The 7,596-nt window shown below is 35.9% G+C and overlaps 1 protein-coding gene across 2 annotated transcripts in view; it reads left to right on the plus strand.

Moving 5' to 3' along the window:
* Positions 1 to 3,968: 3,968 nt before the first annotated feature.
* The window catches only part of fam110a (family with sequence similarity 110 member A), an 8,675-nt gene continuing 5,047 nt past the window's right edge, over positions 3,969 to 7,596 (plus strand). The window contains exons 1-2 of one of the 2 annotated variants that reach the window (XM_015060536.1): positions 3,969 to 4,136; positions 5,232 to 5,269. The gene's annotated coding sequence lies outside the window, so the exon portion shown is untranslated. The remainder of the gene's footprint in view (positions 4,137 to 5,231; positions 5,270 to 7,596) is intronic. The other variant, XM_015060535.1, reaches the window with a different exon arrangement.

Genomic DNA, 7,596 nt, shown 5'->3' on the forward strand with positions numbered 1-7,596 from the left:
CTGAATTGACTTGCAAAGGGTTTTTTTCTTAGTGTTTCAACACCTGACAGTCTGGTTGGTTCGTTTTGATTATGGACCAAAACTGCAACATTTGTTACATTTTCAGCTGCTGTGGTTGGATTTCACCCTGCACTGTCAAACAAACCCTTTGAAAAACCTGTTCCCCTCTTCACCTGTGGGGGCGCTGCAACAGGAACTACTGAAGGAAACAACACAAAAACCTTTGAAGAAGACGCAGTGCAACTTCCTTTCTGAACAAAGATCTGATGCTACAATCTGAGTAGCATCAGATGTTAGCGGCTGTAGGATTTCTGTTTTGTCTTTATTAAAAGACCACAAGTCATTTCTCCCACTGGCATTAGACTGGATTTATTTTGGTTATATTACCCAGAATGCCCTCTGCTGTTGTCTGCTTCCTGCTTTGGAGAGGTTTCCTGCCTGCTTGCATTCATAAATGAACTGGGATAAAAACCAACGTAAAATGTAGATCAGTCAACATTAAGAAATTATTGACTTAAAACAAACTCCTGTATCTTGCTGAAAATTATTTGAGTTAGTTTTGTCTTATTTCCAGTGTATGAAGATATTTACTCCAGAAACTAGACTTAAAATAGTTTGTTGTGACTTTGCTGAGTGGTTTCTGAGGGTGACGCGTCAAACCACAGCCTGTCTGCCAACACAGTGAGGGAAACACATTTTACCTCAGAACGAGGCTCCAGCGAAACTCATGCTTCTGCTGCTGGTCTCTGACGTTACACTGCAAAAACACAACAAAAACACAACGTCCTACCAGGTAATTCAGGTGAACTTCCTACAGCAAATATCTTGGTACACTAGAAATAAGTTTAACTAACTTAGAAGTAAACTTTCAGCAAGAAACAGGAGCTTGTTTTAATATTGATTTTCACTGACAAAACATTTTCCTGTTATAAGTGAAATAATCTGACAATAGAACTACAACTTTTTCATCAATTTTAATTATTTTAATCAATTAATCAATTTTAATTGACTTAAAAAAATCTATATTTTGCTAAAAAGTTACTTTTAAGTCAATTTTGTCTTATTTCAAGTGTACTAAGATATTTACAATAGAAACTGCATCAAAAATACTTGGTATGATTTTGTGTTTTTGCAGTGTATGCAAAGCCTTTAAATAAATTAATCTTCTATTGAAGCTGCATCACTTTCAATGAGAATATTTAGGGGGAAAAAACAGTTTCAGTTAATAGTCAGTTTTGGAAAAAAAAATCTCATGTTAAGAAATAATTATTTTGAATTTGTGTTTAACCCTCTTGGCCAACAGGATAAACATCTTTGCCGATTCCTCTTTGCTCGTTATACGTCCTTAAAAAGTCTTAAATTGATCTAAAATTAAGGCCTTAAACCATCTTAAATTCATACAAATATTTTCGACAGGACAGTTTTTTTTCTTCATTGCGTTCTGCAATTCAATGTGGTCGAGGCTATCGCTAACTAGCTGCTGATATACCTTTGCTAGCTGCTTTTTTGCATCTATCATGGATAAGTGCGACTTTATCGCTAGTTCGCAGGATGATGTTTGTATATTTCTGTGGAGATACAGGTCTTTAAAATCAGGTTTTACTGACTCAAATTTAAGACTTTTTAAGACCATTATTACTGACATTTAAGGGATTGCTTGGGGATGCTAAAAATGGGTCAGGTTTCTTCATCAAATTGCTCTGTTATTCGAGTTGGATTCGACACTACTGCAGTGAAAGATGAATTTATTTTAAGGCTTTTGCTGCATCTTTACCAGTCCGTGGGGAAAATCTGGATGAATGTGAAGTGACCATTTGTTATAAAGACAGACCACAGTGACGCATTACTGCTCTTTAAAGTTACATTTAGTTACATAAACCACTTTCACCTCCGTTTTTAACAAATATGGGCAGGCTAAATTTCCCCACCTGTTATAAAACATAAAAATGAACAAACACAAAGTTATTTAACTGAATATTACAATTCTGATTGTACCGATAGAAAAATACCTGTTTATAATTTCAGTATGAACTAGTTTTCCCATAATGCTGTTTATTTTCAGCATTTCGTTGCACTTTCTGCAGGGCATTTTTACTGCTAAGGCCACAAACTAACATTGAGATCATGATTGAGGTTTCATCATAAATGAGGCCTTTCCTCAGCTGTGTGTTCAGTTTTCATGCTGCACACAGAGTGACTCAGCTGAGTGAAAGAAGACTTAATCACCCTACTGAGATGTTTCCTGCATTTTAAATACCACTGCATCAGGCAAAATGTCAAAAGGCTGCACATTTTTTCAAAGAAATCTCAAAATGCGCTCTCTGCAGACATGCATAAATTATTTTTCCCTGATAATGCGTTGGATGTTTAAAAATGCCTCAGTGGGGATGTGCAGTTTGGATTCTCACCCACATGCTTACATATAAATATTTTACCTGCTGTGCCAACATTATCTTACACTCTGAGCTACGAACTAAACTAAAATTCCCTTCAAGAAATTTTAAAAGTCTCTTGTCTTTGGTGAAAGTTTATTTATTTTTATATGTACTGTGTAGATCATTGTTCATTGTATAAAGTGAAGTGAACGATACATCGACACTCGGATGTTTTTCTCTGTGATTAAATTTGACTAAAGGTTTTTGTGTTCATGTGTTTTTTTATATTTGTAAGTAATTGGTTGAAAAGTCCCAACACTGCATGCATATAAGTAAAATAAAACATTTTAGCATCAATAATGTGTACATAATGTTCCTTTTTATTACTTTTTCTCTGCATGCTGTGATCGCTTCATTTTGTCACGTTACATTAATCAAAGTACTGCACAACTGTGGACTGGAGGGAAAATTTTTACATGGATAAATAAAACTTGTTTAGGGCGGCAAATGTTTCATTGCAATTTGAAAAAGGCTGCCTATAGTTTTGATAAATATCTACTAAAAAAGTGTTCTCATGTTTAAAGAACCATAATTTTATTTTTAGGTTTTAAAACAGAAAGATGCTAAATCTTTGCAACATGAGTGGATTTTTTTTTCTTTTCTATGGGATGTTATTTGTTGAAAATGCTATAAAAACTGCTCTAAGGTTTATATATTAAATGTCAATAAGATGTAAGCACTTAAAATAGAAGTCAAGTGGAGCTACATTAGGGGTATGAACTGTTAAAAAAAAGATCTGAAACTGAAAAGGAAAAAGATGGAAAAAGGTTTGTAACTGAGAAAAATAATTTTAAAACAGTAATTTTGCAACTAAAACAATAATCTTGGAACAGTAAAGTTTTGAAACTGAATTTATTTTAAAACTGAAAAGTTTTGAAACTGAAATAATCTTGAACCTGAAAAATAAGTTTTAAGTTTAAAGAAAATAAATTGAAACAAAAGTACAGTTTCAAGATGTTCCAGTTTCAAAACATTTCACTTTCAAAATTAAAGACTTGAAATAGAAAGAAAACAGTTTTGAAACAATTTTGAAACTGAAAGTTTTTAAACTTGGTTCCTTCCATATTTGTGGTTTTTATTTTTTATTTGCTGCTCCAAATTTTATTTATTTTTCTACAACATTTTTGGACCCAATTTAGCTCCTTAAATTTTTCAGGTTGTGACGTGAAAAATGTCACGTCATCTCATCAACCGGATAACTTCGTGGTAAAGTTTACACAGTTTCCTGCTAACTCTTATCAGCAGTAATAATATATGCTGTACAGTTCAGAGTCCAGTCTGAGTAAAGATTTGCTCTCATTCAACTAAAGCACCAAAATCTGCTCATTGCATTTATTTAATAATCTTATCAGCTGAAAGCTGTCGTTACTCTTTTTTTTATCATTTCTGCTCTTCATGTGAAGAACCAAGCCTCTTTCCAGTAAATTACAGGCTTATCTTCTCGCTCAGAAATCAAAAACAGTAAGGTAGTCACGTGACCTGATCCTCCTTCGGGTTATTTCCTTGAAGACGCCTGATTGGTCCAATCAGCCGAGGGTGGGCGGGGCCTCGGCCAGCACACACGAGTTGTCAAACAGGTTTGTGTTGTTGCGCTGGTAAACGTTTGTTTCGGACACATTCATGCGGGAGGATCAGCGTCCCGAGTCGGCTTGTGTTCAGCAGAGACCCCCGTTACCCGCGGCTCCGCTCTTCACCGCTCAGGTGGGTTTTTAAAGGAGAGAAAACCGCGAAGTTACCTGCGTACTAATTAAAACCGACTTAATCTTGTCAGGACTGGACTCCAGCGTTTACAGGCCCTGAGGCTGATCTACCTGAGGGCCCTTTTTACTGCTTCCCCCCCCCAATGCCTCCCTCTTTGTTTTTGCGTCCCGTCTCTCCTCATGTTTGCCTCTTGTTTCCTCCTCAGCTCAGCAGCATGTTAGGACTTGACTTAGAAACATTACATTAGTGGCTCTATTTTTGTTCCTCTGACCCTCCCCACCCCCTCCAACATTCCTTCCTGCTTTGTAACCCACCAGCCTGCTGCTTTAATTATATTTTTCTGCTGCCGTGGTTAATTTCGTTGAGACAGGTGAGGACTGGAGGTTTCTCCCAGCAGGATCTTGGACCAGCTCAGCCTGGAATGGCAGACATGTCGAGAATTTAACTGGCAGACGCAGACAGCATAGTTTGAAGCACACACTTGATCTTTATTGGATACAGACTTTCCTTGACCTTCTTCACTTTAGAGGCTGTGTTTTTGGGGGATAACCTATTTTAAAAAGGGGGTGAGGGAATCATTGTTCCCTCAGCAGCAGCTGTTGGGTCGTGTGATCCGACTCCAGACAATAGCAGGCTGACAGCTGTCCTGATGCTCCCTCAAACGCATCTCTTTTCACAGCCAGTCTGCAAATGAAGTGTCAGTTTTATTGTGTCTTTGTCTGCAATAAGATGGATGGCTGTTCAAGTCAGACTTCAGCCAGCAGGCAGCTATTGAACTTGGGACTGGGGTTGGGGAACCCCTGCTTGGAGGTGTAAATATTCTCAACTTGTGTAAGTTTCGTTTTAGCCTTGCCGTTGCCTTCCCGTGCAATTCTGCTCGACAAAAAGATCAGAGTGGGTTTTCTCCCCTTCGCTTGGATTCCCTCCGGGCCAATCAGCGACCAGCAGCAGCCTAAGTGAAAGATGACGTAGATTTTTTGCGCTGTTTTTATAATTGTAGTTTTAACAATGGCAGCGGAGGAAACAAACGAAGTCCCTGTTAGCCACTCTTCCAAATATTGAATTAACATGAACAGCCATGTTGTTCTGTTTTAGCAGTGGAGGCCGGCTGTTTACAGCTGAGGCAATTTCCAGTAAGCGTAATAGCATCGAACTAGCGCATTACATACAACACTTTATTTGAAGACATTTACAGTGTACTGTAAATTGTTTATGACATTGTTGCATGTCTCAGAAAACAACAGTACAGATAAAAAGCAAATAAAAAGAAAAGGCGAGGGGGTTTAGGTTTCAAACGTTTTAACGGCCATTTTTTGTTAGCCTTTGATAGATCTGATGCAATACTTATAACTAAAAAAAAGCAGCAAAACATGATTTCCTTTCAGTGAATTTGTAGCAATGAATATATTTATCCAATAATAATACAATATGATAAAAGTAATCCAGACCCTTTTCCATGAAATCCCTTCTACAAATCTGTCCCAATGTTTAACAGATGTTAAGAGCTCCTTTTGAAATGAGGCTGTATGAGTTTGTTATTAACAGGATCAACAGATAAACATATTTTACCTACAGTTTTATTTTCTGGGGATGGATAGAAAAGGTTGAGATTCAAACCTTTTAAAAAGCACAGAAGGGATGGCTCCAAAACCTTGGCATAATCGGCAGATACAGCATTACATACGACACAAGCTACTACTGAGCTCTCATGTGACGTCACACTTCAGCAAATTCTTAACTGAAGAATCGAGTTGCTATGGCGTTGCCATAACAACAAGTCGTAAGCTTACTAGTTTCGCCTGCGTCCTATCCAACTTATAAACATCATAAGTACATTTACTATTATTACTCAATCACAATTTTTGAGAACTCGCCTCTAAGATAAAGAGTGATATTTACTGTAGTACTTACTGCCAAACTAAGAAATTAGCTTAGCTAATGTAGCTTTTATCTGCAAGCTAAGAACATGTAGCCGTTGCTACACGTAGGCTAGCGCATTACATACGACACAGAACCCAGAACCCTGTTATTCAAACGAGAAGGCCAGATGTTTAAGACTCAATTCAGTTCAAAAGTACTTTATTGATCCCAAAGGGCCATTAAATAAAGTATTTCTGAATTGAATTTGAATGAGCAGAACAGCGCAGTAAGGCAATGGCCAGGGTACGCGTTAAGTGTTCTTTACAAAATATACGTTTGTCTTTCAGAGGAAAAACTTATGCCATTATCAATATATTACTTGAAAGTGGTATCAAAACAGGATCTTTAGTGTTTATCACAGTAATTACTGGGAGGATTTATCATTGTGACAAGTTAAATCGTGATTAAAATATTTATTGAAATAATTAATGAATTAAGAGATCGATTAATCGTTAGCTAGAGTACACAGACTGAAAAAAAGTAACACTCTGAGGTAATTTAGCCAAAAACTGTACTAAAAATATACATTTTCTATTTTGAATAAAAGAAAAATGTGCATCCATTGCGACTAAAAGAATGCAATATTATTGCATTTTTGTTTTTAAATGATGAAATTATTTTTATTTTGTACATTTTAATGTATTTTGAACATTGCATAAAAAAGGGTTAAAAGAAATATCTTGAGTGTGATTAATTACTAAAATAGTTTATTGCATCTTGCTTTAGGAAGGCTATGTTATGCCACAGGAACATTGAAGCGTATAGAACCTGAGAAGATGATAAACTAACGATTATTTTAGTTATCAGTTACTCAGTTATTCTGATAATCAGATTAAAATTTTTTTAAATTCTGAAAATTTTCAATTTTACCTCAAACTTTTTTAAAGTAAAATATTTGAAATATATTAAAGTTAGCAATTTGTTAAATTAGTTGATTATTTTAATATCAACCCGTCACGATTAATCTTTTCAGTCTAGTTACAGTGACACTGCAGTGTGTTTCACTGGTATTTTACGTGGCAGCATTATGTTTAAGAATGCTATTTATGCAGCAGGAACAAGGAAGTTGCTCGATGCTGACGGGAAAATAAAATCCGACTTCAGTTACAAGTAATCCATTATCCTATCGATCAAGTGGATTAAAAATTGGCAAATTCTGCAGATTTTTTGCGGTTGTGACTTAATTATTGCTGAGGGTATTGTTCTTTCAGCAGATTGTCTTTTTTTGAGTCTGTATTTATACTCCGGCTAATGATTTATAGATCACTAAATGAGTTGACAATTATTTCAATCAATTAATCAGATTAATTGCTTCAGCCCTATAAGTAGCTGAAATAAGAAATCTAATTAATAGTTTGAATGATTGCAATAGGCAGCCAACTGGAGCTGCTGTGACGTCAGCTTCCTTCTGCGCATGCGGCTCGTAAATCGTAAATCGTGGTTGGATTTAATTAATGGCATCAACGACCGTGCCAAAAAAAAAAAAAAAAAAAAAAAAAAAAAAAAAAGAAAATTTAAAAAAAAAAATTTTTCCCAGGGA

This window comes from Poecilia latipinna, unplaced genomic scaffold, assembly GCF_001443285.1.
Source record: "Poecilia latipinna isolate Pla-1442-1.1 unplaced genomic scaffold, P_latipinna-1.0 Scaffold1724, whole genome shotgun sequence".
NCBI lineage: Eukaryota > Metazoa > Chordata > Actinopteri > Cyprinodontiformes > Poeciliidae > Poecilia > Poecilia latipinna.